This window comes from Ambystoma mexicanum, chromosome 2p (genome assembly GCF_040938575.1).
Source record: "Ambystoma mexicanum isolate Mex_15411 chromosome 2p, UKY_AmexF1_1, whole genome shotgun sequence".
NCBI classification, from domain to species: Eukaryota; Metazoa; Chordata; class Amphibia; order Caudata; family Ambystomatidae; genus Ambystoma; species Ambystoma mexicanum.
This window is the reverse complement of record NC_090923.1, coordinates 362,524,146-362,543,464: the sequence shown is the minus strand read 5'-3', so window position 1 is coordinate 362,543,464 and position 19,319 is coordinate 362,524,146. Positions and strand designations below refer to the sequence as shown.

The 19,319-nt window shown below is 45.0% G+C and overlaps 1 protein-coding gene across 1 annotated transcript in view; it reads right to left on the bottom strand.

Annotated features, from left to right (window-relative positions):
* ADAMTS9 (ADAM metallopeptidase with thrombospondin type 1 motif 9) overlaps positions 1-19,319 on the bottom strand; it is a 1,221,593-nt gene that overhangs the window by 653,761 nt on the left and 548,513 nt on the right. The window lies entirely within an intron of this gene.

Here is a 19,319-nt window from a genome sequence, read left to right as displayed (position 1 = left end):
TTACATTTCACTAAACATTGAATTAAATTTCACATCATTTAGGTAACATAAAATAGGCAAAATCTCATCATAACATCAAGCGTAATATTGAATTGGGCCTAAATGAACTCTAGGACTTAGTCCTTTTTTATATAGATTATAAAGTGTGTGATGCATACATTCTCCCAAATTTCAGGGGATTGTAGTCTACCCAAAAATCCTAAAAAGAGTTAAGGCAATTGGGACTTGTTTACCCTCCAATACACGTTGTCAGAATATTTCCGTTTCAAAGCATAACAAGCTATTGCGCCTAGAAGCACTTGTATACAGGCGTGTTATAAATGACATCATATGATATCATATAGTGTTGTGTAAAGTCATGCTTTAAACAATTCTAGCTTACCGAGAAACGCAAGGACAGGTAAAATGATTGATACTCGTTTAACCCCAAGAACCGTTGCCAAGGTTTATCCGATTCGACAAATGATAAGCTGTATTCAAAGCTCTTAAAATGCAAAATACGTAGAGGCATTAACACTGGGACTACATGACCAAATGTTTGAGATTTTCAATTTCGTTCAAATTGTTGCACAAGGATAGGAGGCAGAAGGATAGGGTCTTTGGCAATTGATTTCGAATACACCTAGCTTCTTTACTTTGAAATAGGTTAAATCAAAATCTCAAAAAGTATAGGTCGGTTAGCACTGGGGAACTTCAACAGATAGGTTTGCACAGTCCCTGCGCGCTTCTGCTCAATCCCCACTGAGCGAAAGAGTGAATATGTGTGTAGGGCGGAGCAGGTTACAATCTGTAGCATCTCAACTACATGAGATGAAAGCCTGCCTGGCTGGAGAGAGACGTGCATGACCATGTCATGGTTCCGCGTCACACATCTTAGTAGTCTTGTAGCACGAGCTCCCCGTTCGTGCTTTGGAATAGAGAACGCAGTTTGAAGGACAACTCTTCCAGTGCTGGAGGGTCGAGCAGTCTCCCTCCTCCTTTCCCTATGTATATAACTTGTAAACCTTTTGTCCATAATAAATATTAATTCCCTTCACCATATTTGCCCCTTTGAAGCGTCTGTTCCTTTCCCATATCACTACAATTGGCGACGAGGATCGTTTGTTGGCTGACTCACACGGAGCCGCTCCGCTCAGCCCCGAGCGTTGCAGCGGCCCCGAACAGACTTCAAAGGTAACGTGCTGTGCTAGCGTTTCGCTGAATTTGATAATTGTATACTTTGCTCGTCAAAACATTGCGCTCCTAACTGCATTGTTTCACCTACCTCATCGCCTGCTGTTCCAGTCGCGCACGCATGTGCAATAGCTACAGTTGCTTTTATTTTCGGATCAGCTTGGCAACAATAACTCTTAAAGAGATATACACGCTCTACCTATGCTCGATGCAAATGTATATAGACAGGCGGAGTAGAACTGTCAATTCCTATTAAAGTATTACCAAGGCAATACAGGCTGGCTAACGCTGATTGGAACTGCTATTGACAGCACAGTTAGGAACCTTACAACAGCCACCCAACACTTTTGTTTACTCATCGTGCTGAGGACAATTACACAAGAGTTTACCACTCTCTCCATTCAATGCAAAATAAAATATCAAGAGAAAGAAAATAGAAAAACAAAAGGAGAGTACGCTCATGGACAGTAATAACAACTGAGTATTGTCACAACATAGCAGCACCCAACTCATTTCATCATGGCTTTCATCAGTGTTCCCCCACCTGCATTTTTCATGCCTGACACCAGTGAACCCAATGTCCACCAATTGGATAGGAGGTAATTCGGTCAGCGGCCTTAGTGGTGGAGAGGAAGGTGAAGAATGTGTATTCGTTATAACCGGTGATGATGATAAAGAAGTACTGGAGAGTCCCAAAGCCATGATTTCAGTTGATGGTGTAGAATTAAATATGATGATTGATACCGGTGCAAAGTACACGTTGCTACCACAACACCTATGGAACAAGGAAAAACATGAATACTTACACGAGACCGATATTAACCCCAGAGCTTATGGTGGAGTGAAGATTGACATCATAGGTTGGTTTTGGGGAAAGAAAAAGCCAAAGATAGAAAAGCCAAAGGCAAAATATACATCACCAATGTGGGCAGGATGCCACTTTTGAGTTGGACCCATCAGAGTAAACTAAAGTTCATAGTCGACTCTACTGTTGAAGAATCTGTTTTTGCCATCACCAATGGCAGTAGTAAATTGGGAAATGGTCATATTGCAGCTAAAGAGAACACTGTGGGCATCATGCAAGCTGTTTTCTGCGATGGTGTACGATGTCTTCAAGGTTATGTGCACGAAATACAGTTGAAACCCAATCATAATCCAGTCGCCCAGAAATTGAGGAACATTCCTTTGTCTATGCGAGATGAAGTCAGAAAGGAGATAAGAAGAATGGAGGATCTAGATATTATTGAGAGCATTGATGCCAATGAATGGGTTTCACCACTTGTGGTCATAAGAAAGAAGTCTGGAAAACTTAGAATTTGTGTACATATGCGTGAATTGAACAAGTGTGTTGTTCCTGATCGTCATCCTCTCCCCAACATACAAGAAATAATCTCGACTATTGGACCGTCAAAGTTCTTTTCCGCTTTGGGTTTAACGTCCGCATATCACCAGATTAAATTACAAGAATGTTCCAGACATCGCACAGCATTCTTTACGCCGGATGGTCTTTACCAATTCAAAAGGATGCCATTTGGTTGGGTGTCCGCGGCGTCTGTGTTTCAGAAAGTATTGTACCACCTGTTTGATGGAGCTGCTGGTGTGATTTGCTACCAAGATGACATCCTTGTTCATGCTGACAATCAAAAGCTACACGATGAGAGGCTGCAGTATGTATGTGAGAAATTATACAAAGCAGGCATGACTTTAAGCAAGGATAAATGTAGAATCAACTGTTCTGAAATAGAGTATTTGGGACACAAGATCTCTGCTGAAGGAATTTCTCCTAAGCCACAATTAGTCAATACCATTAACAAGATGCCAAGACATCCAACAAGGAAGAGGTTTGCACATTTATTGGGATGGCGGAATATTATTCCACAGGGATTTCGCAATTCACACTGTTCCGTTATGGGAATTACTCAAGAGGAAGAGTTTTGAGTGGAACAATGACTGTGAAGAAGAGTTCAGTTTCATTAAAGCTGTAATAGGGTCAGCCCCAGCCCTGAAGAATTTCTGCAGTGGCAGGAAGACAATCATCACGACTGATGCTAGTAATGTGGGCCTGGGTGCCGTGGTCACACAAGAAGATAAGGGGCGTGAAGTTTTAATTGCATTTGCTTCAAGGTTACTGAAGGGGGCTGAGTTATCATATGCTGCAATTGAGAAAGAAGCGCTGGCGATAAAATGGGCAGCTGAACAGTTCAAGAGTTTCATATGGGGCAACGAAGTGGAATTTCGTACAGACCATAAACCATTGACCCATGTATTCATGTCAAAAGGTTTGGACAAGGTTTCCAAAAGAATCAGTAGTGGGTGATGCTTCTTCAAGAGTTCAATTACACAGTGCTCTATGTTCCTGGAGCTACAAATTTCACGTCAGACTGTTTGTCCCGTCTAACAGATGTTTCGGAAATCAATGATGGAGAAGATGACATGGAAGTTGTTTTGAGCGTTGAGGCAGCATAACTTTCAAAGACTGAATGGGACAATGCTGAACAAGATGATGAAACTTTCAAATGTCTGAAGAAAATACTTAACTGTCAAACATCTTGGAGCAAGTCGAAATTTGAAGATGCAAATTTGATGGCGTTTTGGTCTGTTGCAGACGAGTTGCATGTGCATGATAGATTCATCATGAGAGGAGATAAGATAATCCCTCCTTCAGATTTACGTCGAAGGGTCATCGAACTTGGACATGAGGGTCACCAGGGTATTATAAAGACCAAAAAAGGATAAGAAACGATTTCTGGTGGGCCGGATGTGATTTGCAGATTGAACACTACATCAGAGACTGTATCCTTTGATGTAACAGTGAGAAAAATTGTATGGGTATGAAACAATCAATGGTGATTACTGAGATTCCGAACAAAGTATGGAAGGATGTGGGCATGGATATCCTGGGTCCAGTGAGTAGTAACGGAGTGCAGAAATACTGTTTGGTGATTATTGATCTTCTCGTCCAAGGAAGTAACAGAATTTCGTAATAAGAATTCCATCGAGCATAAGAGAAGCTCCATATATCATCCCCAGACAAATGGGATGGTTGAACGTTTCAACAAGATTTTGAAAGAGACAATCAGAATGGCCTGGTCTAATGGTATGGACTGGGAGGAAGCAATCAAGGAAAGGGTGATTGCTCATTGTTTCACACCACATTCCAGCACAGATCTTTCCCCCTTTGAACTTAGTAGAGGAAGGAAGGCCAATACCACATTGGCTCCTTTGTTGCTAGATAACAAAAGTAATGGGGTGGAGAAAGATTTCGGTACAGTGTGTGAGAAGATCAGAGGAGTTCAAAGGAAGAACAGAATTATCTCTAGAAAGGGAAAGTGTAATGACAAGTACGATAAGGATGCCGTGGTGGGGAAGTTGGTTAGGATACATCTTCCCCCCGCTCTCAGGGTAGGCCCGTGCAAGTGGTCTAGGCCTATCAGAGTCATGGAGGCATTTCGACATGCTGTCAGAACTGAAGATGGAAGGGTTTGGAATGTTGAGAGGATTTGGGTATGTGAGAACAGCAAATGTGACGGTAGTGGTAGTGAGAATGTCGGTTTGGGCGTGAGAGAATGAGACAATGGTGGTAACGATGGTATTAGGGCGAGGAGAATGGGTAGTATATCTAAGGCTAAAACTATACCAGAAAATGTTTCCTTGTCAGTTACTTCCAGAGATACCGACTGCAAGGCCAGCTGGGGAAAAACATATCTTCTACCAAAACGAATGGAGGACTATGTGTGACTTTTGCTATTTTACCATTTTTTTTTGTTCTTTCTGCTTTGCTGTTGTTTCCTGCACTTTATAAAGGAAGGGAGATGTGTAGCATCTCAACTACATGAGATGCAATCCTGCCTGGCTGCAGAGAGATGTGCCTGACCATGTCATGGTTCCGCGTCTCACATCTTAGTAGTCTTGTAGCACAAGCTCCCGGTTCGTTCTTTGGAATAGAGAGCGCGGTTTGAAGGACAACTCTTCCAGTGCTGCAGGGTCGAGCAGTCTTCCTCCTCCTTTCCCTATGTATATAACTTGTAAACCTTTTGTCCGTAATAAATATTAACCATATTTGCCCCTTTGAAGCATCTGTTCCTTTCCCATAATCATTCTGAATCAGGGCTGTTATTAGCCCTATAAGAGTACAGTGTTTTGACCTCTAGATCAGAAATCAGTCGCCTGTGCTTATTTGAAAAAGCATAGACCATGTTGCCAGAGGTTTTAATGGCTATAGGGTGCAAATCCATATACCATGAATTAGGCGAGGAATTATAATGTTTCTATACAGCAGCATTTGTTTCCATATGACCCAACTTTACAGAGACTGTGGTCCTAGTTCAGAGGGCATAACCACTAGTAAAAGCGTTTTCCTCCAAATTAAAGCTCCAGATAGTCAAAGTTTTCAAGGATCCAATGTGGCATAACTTCAAAGCCATATATTAACTTATGAACCATTTTACCTATGTAAAACTTAATTGCTGATGAAAGCATAGAAAATCCTCTGAATTTCTTCTTCACGTTTGTCATTTATGTAGCTAGCATTACAGCTTTTCTTTTTAAATACTCCATCACATACATTTTGTTTAGATATGCAGTTAGTGGAAAACCCAAATAAACCAGATTTTCCATGGTTTCAAGTTTGACGTTTCCTATTGACCACGTGTTTTTTTTTCAACCTAGAAAACTTTATGCTTTTTGTCTTTGTGGAGTTGATACCTACATTTTCTTCTCCATATAATCACTAAAGCATTAATCAGACATTGAAGACCAATTGGAGTACCGTCAAGCAAAATAAAGTCACCCAGGTAATTTTTATGTTACCAAGTTTAGGTGAAATAAATGCTGCATTCTCTAAACATTCCTCGATATTGGAGACATAAAGATTGAACAGTCTGGGGACCAGCACGCACCACTGCCTTAGTCCCGTAAAGGTAACAACTGGTTCTGACAGTGCTCCCTTGTGACTCAACCTGACTTGAATTGTCATATTGGAGATCAAATAAACGATGATGCTTAATAAGCCCTATGGAATTCTCCCTAACTTTGACCACAACAGATGTCAATACACCAAGTCAAATGCAGATGACGAATCAAGTTACTCGTGGGTGTTAAAGGCAGTATGGGGAAGGTGGGAGGGAGCAAGAGAGGCATGGGGCATGTAGCCATGGGGGCGCTCGGATATTGAAACGCAGGCTTATACCAGAGAATCCAGCCCACGTTCTGAGCTTCCTGATTGGCCAGCGCACCTACCTAGTGTGCTAATATAGCCATAATGGTAATGAACCTGGGCCGTAACCAGGGAGTAAGATCCCTCGGTCCAAGTTCATAGGCATGAGCAAAGCACGTCGCGGTGGCTACGGGCAAAGTGAAAATAATTTAACAAAAGAAAACCATCACTTTTATTCAGTCCTGTGATGCTGGTTCTGCATCAGAAGTGATACAGACACGGCTCAGAGAGCATAAGGAAGGTATGCTTTTTTTTATTTCACTTTGCTTGGTATGGGCCAGGTTCCTCCCCATTATGGCCATTAGCACCCGTGTAGTTCCTTATGCGGGTGCTAAGGGTTTTTCTATTATTTTTTCAAAAAAGGAACTTACCTTGCCAGTCGGCACTGCAACGTAGTTTCCAAGTCCATTTTCTATGTTGATGACCACCACAACATCAACAAGGAAACAGAGGTGGGAGACTATGTGTGGCGCTACTCTGAACTGCCAGGTAAGTTCTTTTTAAAAAAAAAAAAAAACAATTCCATTTGCCTTTAGCACCTATTTTAGTTACTCGCAGGTGATGAAAGGGTTTTTCCTTTGGTTCCACGCCACCACCTTCCGCCTTTGGTCTGTTGGTCAGATTCTCCACCCATGAAAAGACCTTCTCGGGTCTATTATTGGTGTATCGCCTACCCGGTTTGCCAACGATTGGTCTTTTCGAACATCCCTCCAGGGACTATTGTGGATTCCTCTGCTCTGCTGGTTGGCTAGGGTGCTGATGTTCCTTCTTCTCCTTAGCTGGTTTTTGACCGGCTAGGCAGTACCTCCATTGGTTTCCCAGCCTCCTCGATCCGGCCGGTTTAAAACTACTGCCTAGTGGGATCCCATTCCTAGCCTCAACGGAAGGTGCTCCCCCTTGAGGGAAGTGACCGAATCCCTCAATTCATCTCACACTATAGTCTTTTCTACCTTGGATTTTTGCTTATTTTTTTATGTGCCTAAAGACAAGCTGATGGCAGCAGATCCATTTTTACAATGTTTTCATAATTTTTAGTGTGCACATTTGTGTTTACCGTGTATGGCAACTAAATGTGGCTAATTCCTAATAAGTGCCATGCCACAAGACTTTCACTTGCCCTTTCACCATATTGTTGTTTGGCCTTCTTCCTGTCATCCTAAGTCAGGAAATCCCATATATGGTCATGCAAGTGCCCAGGAAAGCTGCTGTTTTCCAGGCCTGTGATGCCTTTGTGTGTGTGGCCCATGAAGTGGATGGGACTGTCTTGTCTGCTTCCCAGCAGCAAGGGATTCTGCTCTGGAAGTCTTCTTCAACTGTGCCTGGAAAGACACCTGCTGTTGCCTGTGTGTGGTAGTCAGCTCTGGAGCTCAGCTTCATCTGTCTGGTGAAGTGTCCTGAAGAAGTTTGCATTGGTGCCTTCTGCATTTTCTTTCACAAAGCGTTGCACTCTGCTCCCGGAGTGGACTGGAACAATCCTTGCACCCGCAAATCCTGGGAATCTTCTACTGGATCAAAGAGCGGGAAAACCTACCTCCAGCGACCCCTAGTTGACATACCTAGTGACCTGGGAAAATCAGAGTCAGCGAGGTAAGTAATTGCAATGCATTCACCGCCCCGTGTTCTCCTCAGAATAAACCTTATAATAAACGTTGGTTATTCCCTTACATCGCTTTTTGAACATCCGATCTGAAAGCTTATATCTAAAAGATAGAAATATATTTCACTGACCAGTAACATTGTTAAAATATCTTCTGGAACATTTTTACCACCACAAGACCTCTTACTACAGCTGGCCCCTCTCCTAGAGGAAGCTTTGTAAATTTTAGGCACAAGGCACCATACATCATAGGGATTGGAAGTTAAGGCATCATTCTTGTGTAATGGTCTCATTCTACTGCATAACTACTTACCTTCTTTGAGCTGTCTAACTTATTGTATGCATTCCTAAAAACATGAAGGTGACTGTATATGTTTCATAATTGAACATTGTGACATTTACTACCTGCTTAATTCATTTTTCTAGTTTGTGTTTCTGGGCTTACAATAGAGTATTTTTATACTTATCCATCTAAATTGAATTATTATGTGCTTCACTATGTGGACTCATTGTGAAGCCCTGACGACGCCACACACTTTTGACTAATATCCACGCTTACCTTGATTGGGTCTGGCACACCTCTCAGAGTTCCCCTGTTCACTCTAACCAGGATGGCCTCCTAAATCTGTCCACCAAACCAGATTCCAGAAATTCATCTTAAATATTACGTATATAAAGTTAATATATGCATTCAAAATGCTGACACAATCTATACAAGAATAAAAGCATATATGTATATTGAATGACTAGCTGACTAAAACAGTGGACACGTCAACCAATAAAGTGGACAAACACTAAATGTGTCTAATTTTAATTTAAAAACATGTGTCTGCACCGCCTGATAATAATATAATGATGGTAGAGACAACAGCGGTAAAGGAACAATGAGACTCGCTCACTCATGTTCCTCGAAGTGGGGAACACCCGCTCAGTGGGCTTACCTGCAGGCCTCCTCGCAGCAAAAAAAGTGGAGGAAGTAACAGAAGAGCAAGAAAAAAAAAGGCAGTTTTCGAACTGGGGGAAACCTTATACAGATGGTAGTGCAGCCAGAGCCATAAGAGCCACACCGAATCACTGCACCCCCGAAAGCAGCAACATACAACTGGCAAGCAGTATTGAGTTTGAGGAAAGGACCTCGTGCCATATGCCGTCATGCCGCTCCAATCGTCTTGGCCGCCTCCGACAGCTTCCCACTTCGAACGTCAAACAATTCTTTGTTTTGCAATAGGTGGCACTAAAGGGTTGGTGGGAGTACAGGGGTTGGGTGCTTAAGAGGTTTTAGTGAATGCTGTACATTTTATTTTGTTTTTGGCATGTGCAGGAATGAAAATGGGGACCGGCTATTCATCAAGAACCTTCTCTGTGCTTGGGGATTTCCGTAGCAACAATGAAAAAATTACTTACCTATTGGTAACATGCTTTCTTTTGGATTAGTCCTTCCTCCCTCAGATTCCTGAACAGCCTCCCTGTGTCTCTCTGCATTGAACCGGACCCCCTTAAGTTCTGGAAACTCCTCAAGGCCTTCCTTTTCTCTTCCGCTTTCTCTCTCCCTCTCCCCTGCTAACCTGCTCTCTCCTCGCTTCTTTCCCTCCTTCTTTCTCTTCCCCAACAGCTTGCTGACTGGTCGCCTGGTGCACCTCCAGAGCCCTACAGGTTCCAGGCTCCCCCGCCAGTCCTGCACTTGCATCCGGGCCTCTGCACCTCACTTGGTACTACTGCATTATGCTCCATGTGAGGGGCAGCCACTCATGTCCCCTGCTGGACTAGGCGCACTTGTCACCCTCCCTCGCACTTTCTGCCTCTGGGCACTTGCACAACCTTGAATGTACTAGGCCTAGCAAGTCTGCCTGTCCTGACTTCCCTCTGTCTCCCCTCCCTGGCCACGCCTAATAATGTAGTTTATTGTACTGTACGTTCCTTTCCCTCTCCCCTCACTCTTTGTCACACACTTACACTAGTAGATATGCCTCTGGCCTAGTTGGCTAGGTATTGTTGTTAGATCATTTGGAATCTTCAAGGCCTAAGAATGACGACTGTAATCCCTGTTCCCTTCCTGCCTTGAAGCGCTTTGAAGCACTCCACTTGTGTATAAAGGCTTTACAAATAAACGATTACAATTACAGCAATGTCTTACATGAATAAGCAAGGTGGGACACAGTAACATTGTCACTCCTAGCACAGGACATATTGCACTGGTGTCAAGAGAAGAATTTATATTTTGAGGGAGTCCGCAGGATCTTCCTGGAGCTTGGGTCCAGCTTAAAAACAATGCACTCTATTCTGTTGTTCCTGGCCCCTGACACTCGGTTCCAGCATCAGCAAAGAAGTACAGCAAGCAGGGAGAGGGGTTCTAGTCAAGTTCATCTTGGGGTCAGCTGGTACCCCCAACCCAAGGGAAGAAGTCGTCCATTCCAAGCTTCTCTAGTCAATGAGGAAATTGGAGCTTCAGCACTGCAGCAGGGCTTCACTGGGCAAACCAATTCCAGAGGGAGGCACCTGCAAAGGATATTATCTACCGCCAACGGTCTGGGAAAATGGCTCACCCCCCCAGTGTTGGAGGAGGCCGAGCGGAGGGAGCTAGAGTATTTGGGAAGAGAGCCTTGTAGATGGTAGGGGCCCTGGCCCTAGAATGCCTTGTGGACTATGCAGAGGGACTTGGACTTGATCCTTGCAGCCACGGGGAGCCAGCGGAGTGATTTCAGTGCCGGAGAGATGCGATCTCTGGGCTTGAGGCCAAGGATAAGTCTTGAGGTTCTGTTCTGGATAAGTTGAAGAGGTCGGAGAGAAGAAGTAGGAAGACTGAGAAAGAGACTGTTGCACAAGTCCAGTCTGGAGAAGACCAGGGCTCTGGAGACAGTGAGCCTGTGGGGGAAGGTAAGAAAAGGTAGATTACCTCTAGGAGGTGCAGTTTGTAGTGAGATTTTTTTGGACATGCCCGAGCTGTGAGAAGAGTAGGAGAAAGTAGAGTCGAAGATGACCCCAGGACCAAGGGAGGCCGGTGAAAGTGAGATTGGGAAAGTGGGAGCGGGTGTCCCCATGGGGACAATCGCTGTCTTGCTGGCATTAAGGCAGAAATCATTAGCAGCACACCAGAACTGAATTATGGACAGTCTGGAATGGGCGAGGAGGAAAAAGAGGCCGAGGGTAGCCTGAAAGAAAGATGTGTGTCTTCCGCATAACACTGAAAGTTGGAGGTGAAGGCAGAGATTATGTGGGCCAAAGGAGCCAGGTTGACATAGAAAAACCAGGGGGATTGATTAGATCTCTGGGGGACACCACAAGTAGAGAGAGTGATAGTGGAGAGAAAGGACCCAAGTTCCACCTGGGAAGGACAGTCAGAGAGAAAGGACCCAAGCCACGCCAGGGCCCGATATGTGATGCCCAGGGTATCACAGAGACAGGAGATCAGGATGTTGTTGTTTACTGTAGCAAAAGCCGAGGAGAGGCCAAGAAGAATGATGAGGACAGAGGGAGAATTAGAGTCAAGGTTTGTGAGAAGGTCTTCATGGGTGTTCAGAAGAGCAGTTTCCATGCCTCTGGATGCTCTAAAGCCAGACTGATGGTCAAGGAGACAATCAACAGATTCGGTGTGGGGGGGTAAGCTGAGAGATAGACAACCTCTGCAAGAGTTTTCCCAGGAAAGGAGTGATGGAGATCGGGTGATAGTTTGCGAGAATTTAAGGGCCGGCAGAGGAGTTTCAGAGTAGGGGGTGCACAAGAGATTGCTTGAGAGAAGTGGGGAAAACTCCAGTGGAGAAGGAGAGGTTGCAGAGGTTAAAGAGGTATGATATGGCATTTATAATGCGCCTATACACAAGTGTTCAAGGCCAGAGCTAGAGAGTCAATGTTGTCCTTGATGGTTTTGGAGGGGCAAGGGTTCACCTGTTTGGAAGAGGCTTTCATAGAACAGACTTGTCTAGAAACCTCCTCAGGTGTGACAGGGAGAGGGAAGAGAGAAGAAGGGGCATGGTGGGGCGGTTGAAGGGGCCCAGAAGATGATGGTACATGAGTGGGTGCAGAGGAGAGAGAGGACAGTATGTCCTGTGTTTTGGTGGTGAAGTGTGCTGCCAGGGTCCTGCAAAGTGCCTGGGTGGGTGCAATAGAGGATGAGGCTGCAGTAGAGTTGGCCAGCTCCTTACAGACTGAATATTTCGGCCATGTTGTTGGATGCAGTGGAGATGCAGGCTTGAATATGGACTCTTTTCTTGACCTGGATGCAGAGTCTATATTGCCTTTGAGAAGGCGGCAGGCCAGTTTATCAGAGGGTGCACCTGAAGATCCCTATTTCTGTTCCGCTGCCGTGCACTTGCGTTTAAAGTCAGCCAAATCAGTCATATCAAGAGTTGCACTTTTTGGGAGGATTCAGTCAGACCCACATGACAAGGGCAAGGATGTCGAGAGTATTGGAGATGGAAAGGTGAAAGTTAGAGAGGGCTGTGTCAGGGTGGGAGTCAGCCCCAGGAGTAGGAGGAGGGGAGTAGGTGAAGGCAAAGGAAAGCCACTGACACTTTTTTCATAGGTCGGAAGACCTTGAAAGTGGGAGGCAGTGCAGGGTGTACCAGTGTTAAAGGAGAGGAAAGATTCAAGTGAGATGAGAGAAGAGAGTGATCAGTCCATGAGAGTGAAGTCTTGAGAGGGATAGAGAGAAGAATATCTGTGGAGATGAGAGCATCCAAGGTGTGACCAGCCATGTGCATCAAACCAGAGGGTAGAATGCAGAGCGAGAGCGAGTTGCATAGGTTGCGGAAAGCTGCTGAAGGGTCAGGAGAGTCGAGACGGATGTTGAGATCCCCCAGCAGGAAGAGTTGGGAGGAGGACGAAAGGAGAGAAGATGCTAGGTCAGCCCATTCTGAGAGGAAGATAGAAGCAGCCAATAGAAGGTTGCCAGTTTAAGACAGGAGAACGAAGTGAGAGAGAGAGCCTGCAAACCAGGCATGTTGTCTGTGGTGTTGCCTGCATTGATTAATAAACTGTTGTACAGGTGGCTGTTGTTGCGAAGCCACCAAATTATCGCCAAACACCATTGCCACATAGAAGAGAGATACAGTACAAGGAGGCCAGAAAGCTGACTTTGTGGTGGGCATTACAACTGGAAATGCTGTGGCGCAATCTGCCAATGCACTACATGTTATTTCTTGTTTCCTTATACCAATGCAATCCAATAATGGCTTGCTTAATTTATTTTCTCCCAATCAGGACTATTGTAACATGTCACTCAACTCTTCCTCTCCTTCTCTTCCTTCTCAACTGACCTCCACCTACAACTCTCTTCCTGCCTTACTGCCATCAAGAACTGGATGTCTTCCTGTTTTCTCTCTCTCAACACCGACAAGACAGAAGTCATATTCTTTCCCTCTAACTCTCTTCCCCCTCTCTCTCCTCCCCCTTGCATTCACTTCCCTCCCTCCAATCTCCCCATCTCTCCTCAGGCTCGTAACTTAGGCATTCTCTTTGACTCCTCTCTCTCCTTCTCCCAACACATTTCCCTCACTTCTCGCTCCTGCCGCTTCCACCTCTTCAACATTCGCAAAATCCGCCCCTCTCTCTCTCAAAATACGCCTTGTCTTCAAATCTCTCCATGGTCTTGTCCCTCCTTATCTCCCCTCCCTTCTCTCCTTCTACTCCCTCTCCCGTTCCCTTCGGTCCGCCAACCATTTCCTTCTCACTTCACCCGCCACCCCCCTGTGCCTCCTCCCGTTTTCGCTCCTTTCAGCTATTAGCTCCTCTACACTGGAACTCCCTTCCACTTGCTATCCATTCTTCCCCCACCTTCACCTCATTCTTCACTTCCCTTAAATCTCTCCTTCTCCATCCTCCTCCTTGAAACACCTACCCCCCTTCTACTTCCCCCTTCTTCACTTTTTCCCTGACTCTCTCCCTTCCCCTTCCCTACCCCCCTCTTCTTCCCTCCCTTTCCTCCTCCTGCCCTCTTCCTTCACTCCCCCAACCTGTCCCATCTCCCTTTCCTCCCTCCCCTTCAGTTAACTGCTCTTTTCACTGTTTTGTAGTTTAATTGATTCACATTGTAATGCTTCACAGTTTTATTGTTCATGTTTTATGTATTATGTTGTTCCATGTACAGCGCTTTGGCGTAAGGCGCTTTATAAATCAATAAAATACAAATACAAATGTCATGTGTGTGTGTTCATTTCAAAGTTGGGGCCATGTAGTGATCTGTCTTTCCGGAGTTAGAGGGATTTAGGCTACATTTGGGCTACTTCAATGGCACCATTGGGCTATAGGTAGGTTGGCCTTTCTGGCAACTGTTAAAAATACAACCCTTATTTTTTGGAGAGGTGCATTACCACTGACAACATACAGAGGTCCTCATGATAAATATGAGAGGACCTCTGTATGTTGGCGATGGCACTGCACCTCTCCAAACAATAATGCCCTACAGAGGTGCTCATAAGAAAATATATTTCTTATGAGGACCTCGGTCAGTGGTACTGCACCTCTCGACATTATGCTTGTAATGCTCAGATCCAAGGATTTTCATATCTGCCTTATGTTTCAATTGTTAGAAAACATTTGTGCTCTTGAGTGTGTTGTGTACGTCGTTAAAGCATTTATTTCTCCGTTGGAGGCATAGAAATTAGAATAGCATCACAGGGTCATGAATGACCTGGATATGCATTGTGCATTCCTCCGATCCCGATCGAAACATGATTTATACACATTTCAAAGCACATCCCTTTCTGAATTTGGGATACACTTTGAAATGGGTATAAATGCCTTTTGTCTTATTGCTTTGTGCAATTGCATAACACATGGGAAAAAGGGTATCTGAATGTGCTCATCTATGACTATGAAGAAAAGTTAAATGTCTTAAGAGGACATCTGCACAAGGCCGAAAATGAGCTCCATTAAAAGAAAAAATAAGATATAGGACAACTACGACCAGGCTGCAATTATACATAAAACCAACAGATGTACTGCCCACTTGTGCTGTTGCTCCTTTTCCCCTTGTGCTTCCATCCTCCACCTATGCTTTGTCCCTCCTCCCCGCTTTGCGCTGTCCCTTCTCCCTCACTTGGGCTGTCCCTCCTCACCCCTTGTGCTGTCACTCCATCCTCGGGGCAATGATGCTCCTTCCCCTGTTGTGCACAGTCTCTTCTTCCACTGTGCACTGTTGCTACTTCCCCCATTGAGCTGTTGCTCCTTCCTCCATTGCACTTTCACTCCTTCCCCTTGCGCTGTCTCTCCTTCCACTTTGTGCTGTCGCTCCTTCCCCCTTGTGCTGTCGCTGCGTCCACCTTGTGCTGTTGCACACCCTATTTGGCTGTCACTCTTTCCCCCATTTGAACTGTCACTCCTCCCTTCAGTGGTTCTACAATGCTCCTGTGTACTGTTGCTGGCCTAGCCTTCATCGATTTTATTTTTCTATTCTCTTCATGTCGCCATTTATTTCTTATTCCTCACTGCACGGTGTTTCCCTCATTCCCGGCACTGCCCTTCAGTCCCTCCCATGCTGTAATATCTTATTCCCTGGGCTGTCATTTCCCATTCTTTCACTCCATGCTAAATGTATAATACAATAAACAACTACAAACACTAAAACTATTGGCATTGCCATGCTTGTTTTTATGGGGGAACTGATCGGTCCATAAAACTATCAGTACTGGGGGCTATTTGTCTCCCTTAGTGGATTTCTGGTGTTTTTAAAACATCACACAATACCTTAAAGTGAAGTGGGGTTAGGATATTTTGCATCTTTTTAACTTTTTCTTTTGTAACTTAGTGGTTACAAATAGAATTTGTTCAGGATGGGCTGGTGGCAGTGTTGAATTTTCTACCGTGTTTTTGACTTTTTGTATGTGCACTTATTGCATTTAACTACCATCGTAGTTTCACCTGTCCCTTGGCCATGTTATCCTTTGGCCTTCTTCCTTCCCTCTAGGGTACGGAGTTGTCATAAATGGAATGACCTTTCCCAGGAACAACTTCTGCTTTTTCGGACAAAGTGGCAGTCTTTGTGTGTGGCAGGATGTGGGGCTGCGACTATCAAGAGTCCATGAATATTTGTTGCTGGGCACCATACTTGGCCAATGGCTGTCCATCACTGGACGGCCACTGCTAGTTTGAATGGCGCAGAGCCTTACCATTGGTGGACCTGGGAGCACTTCCAGTCCAAATCTTCGATAAAAGGAAGACACAAGGGAACTCTCCTTACTTCATCAGTCCAATCCCTATGAAGAATGGGACCTTGTGCCCAAAAGTCACAGGAGCAACAATACTTCTCCTTAGGATGTAGTCTCTGTATGTAAGTTCTATTTTCCTTGTGTTGGTGATAGCTCAAAGAAGATATTCAATAAGGTTACTAGGTAGGTAAATTGTGTTCTCATCTTTCAGGTAATGGGCCCCAGGTTCGATGACCAGAAGGCAGAGGAATGGAATGTAAGGCTTCAAAAGGGACTCGTTCCCAATGTTCTCCTACGGTGGACGGGGGGAGGTGGGGTAATTCTTTGCGTTTACTTAAGCCTCTGACTCAGATTTTCCCAGATTACTTGTTGGATTGACTGGTGGTCGGGGGGCGGAGAGGAGGGGTCGGTCTCAGGGGGTCAATGAATGTTGGTTTTCCCACCGTTGGTTCCGGAAAGAGGTGCCCAGGAGCTGCGGGTGCAAGGAGTCTGCCGGTCAGGTCCAGATGCAAGATGTAACACCGGGCGAAGGAGAAATGAAAGATACAACGATGCAAGCCACTTCAGGCTACTTCACAGGGCAAAGGACGGTGAGTTCTAGTGACAGCCACCACATATAGACGACAGCTGTCGTGCTTCCAGTCAGAGTTGAAGAAGCTTCTAAGGACAGGATCCATTGAGACTGGGACGCTAACGTTCGAAGGGAAGGTGGCTCGGGCGACCACTGCGGTGCAACCACGGAATGGCAAAGCTTCTGGCGAAGTATACCACAAGAAAGCTGGTTAGTCGACATGAAGGCTCAGGACAGTTGGATCCTCGAGAAGGAGTTGCGACTAGTTGGTTCCACTAGTCCAGGGGCTGAAGCAGCACTCAGAGCATTCAGAAATCAGTTAGTCCAACATGGCTTCACTGGTCTAGACATAGGAAGGGATGCCAGGTCTCTTCAGGCATCGTCTTTTGATCTTCAGTCAGCTGTTCCTCTACAAGGGATTCTTGGCTCCAACATTGATCTGATTAAATGGCTGCAAGAGCCCTCTTCTTATCCACAATCCAGTCTGGGATCAAGTCGAAGCCCACCAATCGTAAGCATCTGCATCATTCAAACAACCAGTAGTTGTCCAATCAGGGACAACTATTGGTTTCACTGATGCGCTAGACCTAGACTGTGGCTCTATAGATGTGGAATGAGACCAGACAGTCCCACCCACTTCCTGGGCCACACACACACATAGGCAGCACAAGCCCACGAAAGCAGCAGCTTTCCTGGGCAAGTGCATGACCTTATATGGGAATTCCTGACCTGACAAGGCAGGAAGAAGGCCAAACTATAATATGTCCAAAAAACAAGCGAAATATTGTGGCAGAGACATTTTAGGGCGCAAGCCACGCTTAGTAAACATGAATGTGCACACTAGAAATAATGAAAAAATTGTAAAAATATATCTGCTGCCACCAGCTTGTATTTAGGCACATATAAAAGTAACCAAAAATCCCAAGTGTAAAAAGCTAGGTGGATACAAAATGATCAGCATTACACTGCATTATAAGATGCTGTGTGCAATGTTAAAAAGTTACAAAAAGGTAAAAAGGGAAACATAGTTTCCCAGTACTGATAGTCTGAAGGACTGATCAGTTTCCCCATATAAAATGAGCAAAATCAGAAAAAGAGAAATATTTCCTAGCACTCTATGAAGAAGTGCAGCCGCTGAAGACCAGAGAACGACTGTTGCAGCCGACCAGCATTACCTCCAGCCAAATCAGAGTGAAGCCCTGCTCCACTGTCCGCATCTGAAGAAGCATTTCATTGTTGCTTCGAAACCTGGATCGGTGGGAACAACCGGTCTCTAACCTTGCTCGAGGAATCAGGTCTTTGGCAGCGTCCCGGGATCAGCCGGTGGACTGACCAGCTCACTCCTAGGCTACCTCGATGCAGTCGTCGCTATTCAAGTGCATGATTGGAATGTGGAAGAACTTCAACTTGTGTTACAAGACACCTGCTCCTGCATTTTTAGCCTTCTCGTCTCAATGGAAGCCGACATGGTCTGCTCCTTTGTTCGCCAACCCAAGATCCCTTGTCGCTGACTGATTGTGGTGACTCCCAATGCAATGTATGTTCTTTGCTCTCTGGAAGTCTCCTGGAGGTGGCCTGCTCCTCAGAAATCTTTGCCTTTTCATCCTCTTCCTCTTGTTTTTCCACTTCGTGGAAGACGCAGTGGTGCAGAGTATGAGTATTGCTGTTGCTTGGATCCTGAATACGAACTTGCCCCTGCTGTCTTGGAATGTTGGGTAGATGATTGTGCATATGGTGTGGCTTGAATGGACCACCACTTTGCTGAGGAACTCCTTAGCTGGTAATTCCTGCCTGATATTTGGTCCAATGCCTTAAGGGTATCATGGTCTTTCTTTGCTCTTTCTAGTGCCATGTCTACTGCCATCCTATTGGCTTGTCTAAGAAGGTACCTTGTGTCTCGGCTTTGAAGCTTGTCCATCTTAGGCAGCCATGTCACTTGATCACAGCTACTCCTGCCACCTGGTGCCCTGCTGTTTCAGCAGCGTCTGGAGCATTTTAATGTTGGCTTCAAATGTCTATTTTCCTGAATTATTTTACGGAGGGTCCCCTGAAGCTCTGTTGGTATTCATTTGCCCGATTCCTCCATATTGTCCCACTGAGACCTGCTGTATCAGGACATTAGTGCTGTAAGATTGGCTTTCCGGACATTATAAGCTGATAAGGTTGCTGCTTTCTTATCACCAGTGTAGATGTTTCTGCTATCTCTCTTAGGGGAATCTTCGGTAACTGTCATGAGTACATTTTTGAGCAGCAGTTACTACTAGAGTCAGGTGCTTAACAACCCCTAATTATGTTGTGTCTATTGATTAAGGATTATATTTTTCCTGTACCCTAGGATTTACGGCTTAAGCAGTGGCTGGTTAGATAATGAAGGGATGATCCTCATTTGTATTGAGCCTAACAAGGCAATACAATAGGAAATCAGTTTCTTTTCTTCCAAGATGTCTTCAATAAAATCAACAATCTCACCTGACTCATGGGTGAGGATACGCACGTGTTCCCCAGTCCTGCCTAGTAAGTCTGTGTATTGGAAATTCTCCTTGCTGGGGCAGGATAAAACTGTGGGATCTTCCTCATCTAGTGACACTATGACATAATCAGTGACGTTGTTAGGGGAATGGG